The sequence below is a fragment of the Micromys minutus genome, assembly GCF_963924665.1.
Source record: "Micromys minutus genome assembly, chromosome: 14".
Taxonomy (NCBI): domain Eukaryota; kingdom Metazoa; phylum Chordata; class Mammalia; order Rodentia; family Muridae; genus Micromys; species Micromys minutus.
In genome coordinates this window covers 53,861,689-53,873,999 of record NC_137983.1, presented here as the reverse complement: position 1 = coordinate 53,873,999, position 12,311 = coordinate 53,861,689, and positions in this window count along the sequence as shown.

Here is a 12,311-nt window from a genome sequence, read left to right as displayed (position 1 = left end):
AGAGATCTGCCTGCCTCTGACTCCTGAGTGCTAGGATTAAAGGTGGGTACTGTGGCTGTTTACCGAGGAGGATATGGGATTTTATTTTTAATACAGATTCATGCCATTTTGCTTCTTTTATTAAACATAGTCTTTCAGGAATAAGTATTTTCTTTATGTTCTTAATTGTATAAATAGGCAAGATGTGTTTAAAATCCATGATATAAATACTATTACCAAAATGGATCATAGATTTTTTTTTTCATGTAGAAAGTTTAGTATAGGAGAAAAGTATATAGTTTTAAAGTTTTTCATGAGTTCTTTATGCTTTCTGTGCCTGACGGAATTTTATGCTTAGGTCAGCCCTGGAAGCTGACTAAGCGAATGGTAAAGTGGCAGGCTACATGGCCGGTGTGAACAGCCCTCAGTTCAGATGTATTCCAGGAAGCCTAACGATAGTTTATGTTGGCAAGTCTATTTCCCCTTTAGAAAGGATGGCATAGTTGGCCCTGTTACACTGCCCTCAGTAACTTAGTTTACAAGCATATTCAAAGCATTTGCATTTCTGATGAATGAACGTTGAGCAGACTTTTGCCCATCTAGGATTAATAGGGAAACCAGCTGTGTTAAACGAACCCCCCCACCTCTTTGCTAGTATGTTTCAACTAAAATTGCACAAGAATTTTGTAACATGTGAACTCTGTGTTTGCAACAGGATAACTTCCCTGCAAGAATGTAACTGTTGTTTGCCCCACGTAGTATCTGTGCTGGGCAGTGCAAACAGCTAAACAATCAGAATTTGTGTGTGTGTGTGTGTGTGTGTGTGTGTGTGTGTGTGTGTGTGTGTATAGAGAGAAAGAGAGAAAGAAATTTCAGCAGGTAGAAACAGGTAGATCTCTGTAAGTTCAAGGTCAACCTAGTCAACCTAGTCTACTGACAGTGAGTTCCAGTCATGGCTACTTAGTAAGAATTTGTCTCAAAAATGAAGAAACAAACAAAAGAGGAGGAAGAGGGAATGAAGGAAAGAAAACGTTTTTATAAATGTGTATACATTGATTATATTACTTTCTTAGACATTGTAATAGCTTTCCACCTTCCATTAAGAATAGTGACCCAGCAGTCCTGATAGTCCTAGGTGCTAACTCAAGGACAGTTTTCTAAAATAAAAACTTACTGAATGCCAAAACCACCGCAACTTATAAAGTAAGAACTGCCTGTTCCTGGGTCCACACAGTGGGTGCCAGTGACATTAAGAATGTCTCTGAAGTGACACAGCTATGTTTTCTGAACAAGAAAAAAGAGACAGCTGGGAGTGACCTTCTGCAAGTCCCTGAGCCTCAGGAGAGCAAGGTCAGCCTGTGTTCTTTACTCTGTGCTGTGGGTCAGGGACATGCAGCATTTGGTGAAATTGTGTCCCACTTCCAAAGCCTGCCACGTCCCTGCAGACATTAGCAGGCTGCTTCTAGAGTCTGTATTGTAAGGTTGTTTTTAAAGCCCAGCCTAAGGATTTGTATCACAGAAAATGTGACTGGCTCTGACCCATACTGCCACCCACTGGCGATGTCTTTTTTTAAGGTGTTCAGTGAGCACAACTGCACTGGTGGCTGGAGGGTTGTGTAATGACATTGCTTCCCAACTGCCATATATGGGCTTTGCTGAGGTCCCGGAGGAAGGCAGTAGATGTGATCTGAGATATAACGGAAAAGCATCGGTGCAGAGTGACAGAGTAACAGGTGAGCAGGGATGTGAGCAAAGCCTTCTGGGAGCACACTCAACACCGTAGGATGGAGAATATCTACCAACGGCAATTTAAAGTTTCAGAGAACAAAGCAACACACTAAATCAAGAATTTAAATCCAGGACTACTTTATGCTCACTAGATCAAGTGCGGGATGACGTCAAAGCACGCGTTCTCTACATTGGCCATTCAACCTCAGATTCTTTTTAGAATAAGCCGGTGTCACACAGAAAGATTTCAAAATGAAATTTTGAAAAAAAATATGAGTGGGAAAGAAAATAGACTATGAATGACAATTGTTAGTCAAAAATGTGTGACTATGTTTTGATAAAATAATTAGAACTGTTTTCTAGGACCCCTTGGCTCATTCTGAACATGAACCCTTTTTTAATTGCTTGGTCTTGGTTTAGGCAGTGTTGGATTCTATTTGATACAGCAATATGATGGCAATAGGAAAATGGGTGGTGTGTTTAGAGAGAGTTATTATTTGCCTACAAGGAAGGGACCCAAAGGCTTGATTGCTGTGTATACTTCCAATCAGATCCTTGGGATTCTGCATTTAAAACAAAAGCTGGTATACAGTATCAATAACAGTAATCTGGGCTGGAGAGATGGTTCAGCGGTTAATAGCACTTTCTGCTCTTCCAAAAGACTGTGACAGATGGTTCTCAACTGTCTACACAGCTCTGGGGAATTCAATGCCTTCTTCTAATCTCTGAGGGCACCAACATACATGTGACATTCACTCAGACACACACACATACACACACACGCACACAAATAAACTAAATATTTAAAAAAAAATAGAATACCAGGGGTAGAGAGACTCCGGGTAGTGCTCCGGAGCACTTTCTGCTCTTGCAGAAGATGGGTTCAGTTCCCAGCACCTACGTGGAGGTTTACAGCAGCCTGTTACTCCAGTTCCTGGGGATATAACACCTCATGACTTCCACAGCACCAGACAGGCATGTGGTACATGTAGATATGTGCAGAAGACATTCACACATACATATAAAATTAATCTTAAAAAATTTTTCAGTGACAGTAAATTGATAAGAGTATTTCATTGCTGTGCTCACCAGGATACATGGTCCTTTGCATATGCAGAGGATATTGAAAATTCCAACCTCCCAAATGCAGATGATATAAGAATATGATTCTTGGTCAAGAAGGGACTCAGCTGAAGACTTTTAATTACTGGATAGGGAATTCCCATCTGTCTATACTGTGAGTACAAAGATTCATAAAAGATTAAACAAGAGATTTCGGGCTGGAGATGTAGCTCAGTGGTGGACCATAGACCAGCCTGGGTGGAGCCCTAGGTTAGATCCCCAGGCAGAAGCCAAAATAAAAATAAAAAGTAAAGCCATTTAGCTCTTCACACATGCCTTATACTTTTGTCTTATCTAAAACACCTCTAACACAGAGGACAGTAATTACACTAAATAACTAAAAAGTATAAGCATTCCTCCAAACAAAGTAACCAAATCAGCTTGTGAGAGCAGGCAGAGTCCTGCAAGCCAGGTCCCCTGAAGCTGCTCAGCTGGAGACTGGAGATGGCCCTTTATGCAGACACGGGAGCAACAGCAGCAGGCTTTCCAACATCGGCTTCTTCCTTCTCAGTGTTTTAGAGGCCACACCAGTGCTGCTGGGCTAAAGAGAGAAGTACATGTTGGTCCTATCTTAAAGTGTTCTTCACTACAGAATGGACTAGTGCCTGTCTGCTAGGTTCTGAATTTCAACATTTGGAAACCATGTTATGCACTATAATTAAAAACAAAACAAAAAACAGAGATTTGTTTGGCCTTTATCTGGGTGAATGCATGCTGCACCTTAATTCACAGCACAGTAGGGGTTTCAGGACGACATCCATGTCCTGAAGTATGTGTGTTAAAAGGGACCAATGGACAGGCTATTTGTGTGTCTTCAACTCAAAGCATACAGCTCAGCACACACTAAGTGACTAAGCATGCTGTGGCTATCTGTGGAGCCTCATTGCTTACAGTGATCGAGAATGCATGTCTTCGCCTCTGAACCTGGCTTACTTCTTTCTGTGGTTAAGGACTTCAGTTTTTATAAGCATCTTTGGTTGTGACATAGAATTTGAAAACAGAAATTGTCACATGTTATTACAACATCGTCTGGTCTTTTCTTAACTGCAGCTTTAATTCCTGATGCTGCTGGTTTTGCCCATTCTTTTAGAGTAAGTGGAGCCTATCTCTTTCATTTTTCCTTAAGACCACACTTCATTAAATACATATTAATAATTAAATACATATTACATTAAATACATACTAATTACATAAATACACAATACATTAAATATATATCAAATAGAATGATTTGATATTGTTTTAATTTTTGAGCCCAGAAAGTTTCATTGTCAAACTGCATCTTAGAGTCCACAAAGACTCCAGGAAAAGATGATGCAGTTACAATGATGAACGCACTGGGGTGAGCCTAAGGCCCCGCACCCGGCCAGCCATAGCAGGAGAACCTGCAAGTTTGAGACATCCCTAGGCTGCACAGTGTGATACGGTGTGATTCAGTCTCAGAACACAACACACACACACACAAAACAAAATGAGAGGAAAAAGGAGAAGAAGAGAGGAAGGGAGAGACAGAGGAACAAGAAGGGAGGCTATCCTCCATCCTAGTTAAATAGATTTGCCTTTTAAAGAAATGTGTAACAAAGTGTAACAAAAGGAGCGAATGCAACCTAGTGGGAAGAAAACGGTGGCAACTTTGAAGACAAATCTTGGATTATGTGCTTTTTTTTTTTTTTTTTTTTCACTTTAGTGCATCAATATCAGACTTAGTGTTTAAATTGGTTTGGAAGCTGGCTGGATCTGTCTTCAGTACTGTGGCTTCGAAGAGGTGGCTGTGACCATCAGCCCATATTATGGGGAAGCTCCCAACTTACAGAAGTAGGTGTGGAAGGCAGCTGATGGGTAAACTGTTATATTGTATGTTCAGATCAGAGGGTCAGCCCTGTGTGTAACTGGCATTGCTTTCCCTGCCCTACCTGTCCAGATGTTTCTTAAATATAACTAATTTGCTGATACCAGCTTCCATGATCATTTTCTTCTTTAAGTCTAAACTAAATTTGCTCTTCCCATCTAAAATTGATGTCTGCTATTCCTATTGTGGACATCACGGGAGGGGAACCCCTTTCTCTTAAGTCCTGGTGGATTGCAGTTTCAAACGTAATTGAGAGTTAGCACACTTCGTATGAAAACCAAGAGTGCCCATTTCACAAAAGCACGGCCATTTAAATGAAACTCAGGTCTTCTTTAACCAATGCCTGCTTCACAAATTAGGAGCTGACCATCTCACAGGAAAAGGGGCCTGGAAGGGAAGTCTGCAAATGTCACTCCCTGCTATATCACAGGTTAGGAATTCTGTTGCCTTTTGCATCTGGTTGATTTTTAGGCTGCTTGTGCCCTCTTGGATATGGTGCTATCTGTGTAATCTGGTTGTATGAGTTATGAGGCCTGGTGATGAAGTTGGATCTAAGGACAGAATGAATCTTGTCAGACTTGTCAACCACAGTTGTGCTCAACGCTCCCACTCTTTCCATTGTGCCTGTGGGTAGTATCCCAAAATTCCAGATTTTTTTGGGGTCTCCCAGATCTCTTGGTCTCCTAGATGTCTTAGTACCCCCAGGTGTCTCGGACCTGTCACATGTCTTAGTCCTCTCAGGACTCTTGATAATCTGGGTCTCTTTGTTCTATCAGATGCCTTGGTCCTTCTGTTTCTCTTGGATCCCAGATCTCTCTGTCTTAGAACTTTCAGTTTTGTTGATGCTCCCAGGTCCCTTGATCCCATCTGATCTCTTGCCCTCCCCCACCCCCAGGTCTCTTAGTCCTCCAAGGCTTTTCACCTCCTGGTCTGCTGGTACTCCAGGTCTCTTGCCCTCCAGGTATCTTGGTCCCTCCAACCTTTTGGTCTCCCAGGATTCTTGATCCTCTCAGATCTCTTGGTCCCCCTAGATCTCTTGATCCTGCTGTGTCTCTCAACTCTCACTTGTCTCCTGGGTAAAGCAGAGACATAAAAGAGGCAGACACTTCTTCAGTCATTTCTAGGGCAGTGTAGACAGCAAACCACACTCCCAGATAAAGTCTTTCTCATGGTGAAGACCAGTCTTGTTCATTTTCCATTCGATGCATGCTTTTGGCTGGGGTGCATCCCTGCCTGCGTGGGTAGCAGCTATCATCCTCTGAGCTTGCATGGAGCAACAGGAGCCCAGGCAGGTCTGAGTTTTCTGGTCCAGATTGCTGGCGTTCCCTGCCATTGTCAAATTCCCAGAAACTCACTTCCCTGTAGAGAGAGCAGAAGTGCATTTCAGATCCCACTAGTACCCTAGGAAGTGTAGAATCTAGAGGGTGGCCCAAAGCAAACCTGCCATTTACCAGATCAGAAAGACAGTTGTAAGTCTGAAATCAACCCTGTTATAAGGTACTGAAGTTTGGGAAGGTGATGGCTTACTGCATTGAAGGCTAACACAGGACCACCCACAGGTGTAGGTAGTGGTACCAGAAGACAAGTTGAAGGTGGACCCCCACCTTCCTTCACAGCAGTAACAAATGAACAAAGTAAGGTACATACAGAAACACAAAGCCATGAAACTTAGGGGGAAAGATAGAAATACCAACATTTGACCTCTTAAAACAGAATTCCACGAGGACAAGAGTAAAATGGTAAAGGACGGGACGTTGCTGTTGGTGTCCAGAATGTGATACTGATTTCATCATAACGAGAGGAAAGCATCCAAGACCCCAGCAGAGGAAGCAGGGAATGAGAGTCTCAAGCAGGACAGACTCCTAAGGCTTTTCTTCTCTCTGACACTCACCCTTGAAGGACCTTCCAGGACACCCCACACACTCCAGTAAGGTTGTTCTATGCTTTTGGATTATAGTTTGCACTTTTCTTTTTAATGAGAAAGCCTTTGGGGGGCGGGGGAGGAAGAAAAAATGTCTGATTTTCTTCGCCCCATCTGAATTCTCAAGAACTTCCTCCCACATTCCCTCTCTTTGTGCCTAAGAGGGGCGTATTTGATGCATTACGGGGCCTTATAAAATCTCCGTGTCTCTGTCATGGTGATAGCTTGAATTGCCCCACACACACTTCTGGAAGCTGTTTTTGAGAGAGCGGTTTCGTGCGGTGTGACTTTGAGTCTCACTGGCATGTCAGGTCTGCTCGGTCAGCTTCTGTGTCTCTTTCCTTCCCTCTGAAGATATCCTTGCTTTTCAGAGGCTGGTGTGTCATGTTCTTAGCAGCTATGCACCTATGATGGCAAATCCCCATCTACTCATTTGACAGGAGCCTGTTAGATTATCAGTTAACTCTTTTCCTGGGGCAATCAGAACTCATTTGACATGTCTAATGAGCCACCTTGTAAGGACTGCAATAAGTTTAGAAAAGTTGGACATCATTAAAGACACTAAGTTTCCTACCCACAGACACGGCACATTTTCCAACCTGCTTAGAGTTTCAACTTTCTTCACATAAACTTAAGTAATTTTGCCTATAGAGATCTCAAGCATATTTGGTGAGATTTCTTCCTAGCACCTTTTACCCCATGTTCTTCTTGTCAATACTATCCGAAAACTTTATTTTATGTTTTTAGAATAAAATTGTCATTGCTTGGGGAAAGAAATAGAACACACAGTGATTTTGTTCAACCTCATATTTTGAATCCCTGGGGGGAAGTGGAGAGGTTCTTGGAGACACTGTGGAAATACCATTGTCTTCTTTTCAAACTCCTTTAGTTCCTCAGTGAACCCCATCTTACTCCACTAACAGTACAAGGGCAGAGTCTTCTTCTAATCTTGTGTGTATATGTGTGTGTACACCTGTTTATGTGGGGTACATGTGAAGGTGTATGTGAGTGTGTGTGAATGTGTGTGTGCATGCATGTGTGCTTTTACATGTGTCTGTGTGCATGTCCATGTGTGTGTGAGTGTGTGTGCTTGTGCCTGTGTATGAGTGTATGTGCCTGTCCATGTGTGTGTGAGTGTGTGTATGAGAGTGGGCATGTGAGTATGCATGTGTGTCAATATAAGCAGAGGTCAATGTCATGTATCCTCAACATTCTCTTTCCACCTTATTATTTGAGACAGAGTCTGTCACTGAACCCAGAGCTCACAGGTTCATCTAGCTTGGCTCTCCAGTGAACCAGGGGGATCCTTTTGTCTCTACATCTCCAGTGCTGAGGTGACAGGAACATGCTGTAACTCCTGGCCTGCCTTTATTCATTCATTCATTCATTCATTCATCCATCCATCCATTTGTTCATTCATTCACTTTATATCTTGATCGCAGCCCCCCCCCTCCTCTCCTCAGTGCCTTGGTCGTCTTTCTCGCCCTTGGGCACATGGATCTATTATTGATCTTTTCTCTGAGCCCGGCTCCTACCTTTCTGACCACAGGGACAATCCAGTCACTATGACAATAAAAACAGGGCCTCGTCACCTTGTTTTATACCTTACATGATAGCCAGTATTTCACAGAAAACATAGCACATTTTCTGGAAGTGGACGATCAGAAGCTTTCGAATACTTGTGTGTGCATGCAGGTGTGCCTGGAGGCCAGAGGCCAGCTCAAGTGTCTGTCCTCAGTGCCCTCCATGTTTAATTTTGTTTTAGGTATCTCGAATTGGCTTGGGATTCACAGGTGAGAATAGCCTGGCTCACTGCAGGACCCAGGAGGATGCACCCGTCTCCACTCTCCAGCGCTGAGATTACCGGTGGCATCACCCTGAGGGGCTGTTTTATGTAGGTCCCAGAGGAGCAAACTCAGGGCCTCATGGTTACAAAGTAACCACTTCTCCAGCCAAGCTACCACCCCAGGCCTCAAATACCAGCACCCAGCCTTTCAATCCAGGCAAGTGTGTGTTTATTCTCTAGAAATACTTAGAGAGAACATGATACTCTACGTATATTATTTAAATAAAATGTGACATTAGCACTAAGCCACCCTATTAGATAGCAACAGTAAATGGAATGTATTTAGCAAAGTTACTTTAAAAGAGAAAGGAAGGTACAAATCACATACTCAACATAGTGTATATGAATGATTCATTTTAAGACAAATTCTATGTAAATCTTCCTTCTCTTATATGCAGGCCAAAGTCATGTGACTCCCTGGAGGGAGAGGGCTGAGCCTGAGGGCTTCCTAGTGTGCTCAGAGCTGCATGAATCCACACCACTGTTGCGCTGAATCTCTCTGTGAGGCTGCCTTTGCCCCAGAAGTCCCACTCAGTGACTCACTGCATGGACGGTAGGTGTATGGGTGTGTGTGTGTGTGAATGTGTGTGTGTGTGTGTGTAAATGTGTGTGTGAATGTGTGTGTGTGCATGTGTGTGTATGTGTGAATGTGTGTGTGAATGTGTGTGTGTGTGAGTGTGTGTGTGTGTGAGTGTGTGTGTGTGTGAGTGTGTGTGTGTGAGTGTGTGTGTGAATGTGTGTGTGTATGTGTGAATGTGTGTGTGTGTGAATGTGTGTGTGAGTGTGTGTGTGTGCATGTGTGTGTATGTGTGAATGTGTGTGTGAATGTGTGTGTGAGTGTGTGTGTGAGTGTGTGTGTGTGAGTGTGAGTGTGTGTGTGTGTGAGTGTGTGTGAATGCGTGTGTGTGTGTGTGTGAATGTGTGTGAATGTGTGTGTGTGCACTCGAGCCTGGAGGTTTCACAACATGGGCAAACAGGACAACGCACAGAAGCTACTGCATGGACGGGTCAATGCGGGTTATGACATTTGGTGCCCCTGCATTGCTACAGCTTTGCTTGACTTTCAGAACTCTCTCCAGTCCTCACAAACTTAGGTTCTGTGACAAAGTCAGCAGAACATGCACCCGAAGCCAAGGACAGCCACACAGAGGCATGCTCATCTGATTTTCCACTACTCTGTCCCTGTAGCCTCCCCTAAGTGAGGTGACATCATTCTGTTCCATTCCCCTTCTCTTCCTGGGGAGCTGCAGTGCTGCCTGAGCCCAGCCCCACAGCAGATTAAAGAGGGTCGGGAAGTGCTCCATTTCATGTCGGCTTCTCCCACCACCCTAGGAAGAAGGCTAAGGCCCTGTATACATACAAATCCATGGACATGGCCCTGTGCTCTCTGGAAGCTTCCCTCATGCCTTCCTTTAGCTAGCACCTGCCCGACTCAGCAACACTAGCCCCACAGCAAACATCTCTTTGCCAGGGAGTGACCTACTGAATCCTGCTACCCTCCACCATGGAGTTCTCCAAGGTCCTGAACCTAGCAGCCGCTTCTCCAGTCTCAGAGGTTAAGGTTCATAGTTCAAGGGTCAGATGCTCTCCAGGAACTGGTTCTCCGTACCCACACTTAACAGCGGGAGCTTCCTGAGCAAGGCAGGCATATTGGGGTTCTGTTTGCCAGATGTCATCCTGGATCTGCCTGTGACAGACGCTGCTTTAGCCGTCTTAGGGACACCATGCAATGGCGGCATCCCTGTCTACAGATGGCACAGGAGCACAGGACATTCTCAAAGGACAGACTCTTGCATGCAGGAATAATGATTCCCCAGGTGCTCAACAGCAGAGAGTGTCCCACACACTGCCAACGGCCCCTCCCTCCATGCCCCCTCGCTTCAAGGATTCAGGAGTGAGAGTTGCGCCCTGTGACACGTCACATGCTCTTCTCTGGCTGCTGAAAGAGCCAGGTGCTCTCAGCTGAGAAGGCACATGGGCCTCTACCTACCCCTTTAGGTTTAGAAAAGGTTTATGTGTGTGCATTTGTGTGTACCTCTGTGAATTTATATGCAGTGTCTGTATACAGGTGCCCATGAAGACCCTAAGAGGATACTGAGTGGAAGCACACAAAAGTTAACGTTGTTTCTGAGTTTCTGTGTGCTAAGAAGCAAACTTAGGTCTTCTGCAAGAACAGCACATGCCCCTAACCACTAGGCATCCCCTGGTCCAATCCGTGAAAGTACACACTCTTTTCTTGGCTGGCTAAGCTTTCCTCACATGTATGTAAACTCAGTTGCCATAGATTACCACCGTGCCTCCACGCTACATACACGCTAAGTGTGTTTATGAACGTAGGTCAATCACCTTGTTGTTTATTTAAGATTCCATAGTGGAAGTGAAAAGTGTTCTCTATCTTCCATTAACATTTTTTCAGTGGACCTGCATACCTCGAGATTTCTTATGCACTCAGACATAAATGCCGTATGTATTTTCCTATAATTCACTCATTTTATTCTTTGATGTTCTTGTTTTGCTAACTGATAGAAAAGTCTAATAGGTCTATTCCCATTACACTAAGTGTCAACAGCTAATATCTAATCCCGTCTTATACCCACTGGACATAGCATTTCTGACATTTTCAAGTGCAGAAAGTGAATTTTCATTTATAAGGTCATTGTTATTGGAATCTTCCTGTGGGGAAGTATTCAGTATCACAAGATGTTTATTTTCTTACTTAACTAAGTTATGTTCGGCGAGGGTGTCCCTGACTCTTGTGCCTGCTCCTGGGACTCCTTCCCCCTGTGGGGTCGCACATGGCAGTCCCCTTCACCTTACATTTATCTTCTCATGTTTGCTGTCCTGCCTTAGAAACCTGTTCTTTTCTAGACAGAAAGGGAGTGGACGTGAGAGGGAAGGAGAGGTAGGGAGACACTGGAGGAGTAGAGGAGGGAAACCCAAAACTGGAATATATTGCATGAAAAAAATAGTCTATTGTCAATAAGTGGGGAAAGCAAGAAGAAAAAAAAAGTTATGTTCAGAAATGTTCCTTACAGCTATTTTAAAACACATTTTATCACATGTTCACATACGGGTATAATGCATTTGGATCCTGTTCCTTCCAATTCCTGCCTTACACTCCCGCTCATACACACTTTCCTTTCCCAACTTTAAGTGTTTTCTCTCTTAAAAAAATGCCCACTGAGTCTGTGGAATGCTATCTGCCTGTGCATGGGGCAACCGGATATTTTAATAGAGTAGCAGAGACTAGAATTGAGCTAAATCTTTATCAAAAGAAGATGTTAAGAAATTAGGAGAGTTTGTAGAATGGAGCATTGCACAGAAACAAAAATGAGCACGGCCCCATCCCATCAGCTGAATAAAGGGAAAAGCGTAGAGACCAACCTTCTGCTCCTTGGCTGTGGACACAATATAGCCTTCAGCCTCAGGTTCCTTCTGCCCTGCCATGGCTACCATGATAGAATGTATACCTTCAAACTGTAAGCCAAAATTAATCCCCTCTCCTTTAAGTTGCTTTGATCCTGCACTTTGTCACACCAATGGGATAAGCAACTAATAGACTCAGTGCTAGACTTGGTGGCAAGGACTCAGAATGGCCTCTCTCTGCAGGGCTCTAGGGAGAAGAGATCCCTGAGCAGCAACAAACCTCATTCTGTTTGACTACCCTATTCCGAAGACCTGGATAATGGATGAATTATCCGTGACCTGTCCAGCGACAGTGAGGGAGGTGTGGGAAGGATCTGCTGTCTCCTAGACTCAGTTCAGTGTTAGAACTTGGGAATGGAGGGTAGCCAGAACCTCAGGGTGAATTGGAGAGGGACTGGTAGAGCCTTGGACACACCATGAGAGATGGGGCCCTTGTTAGA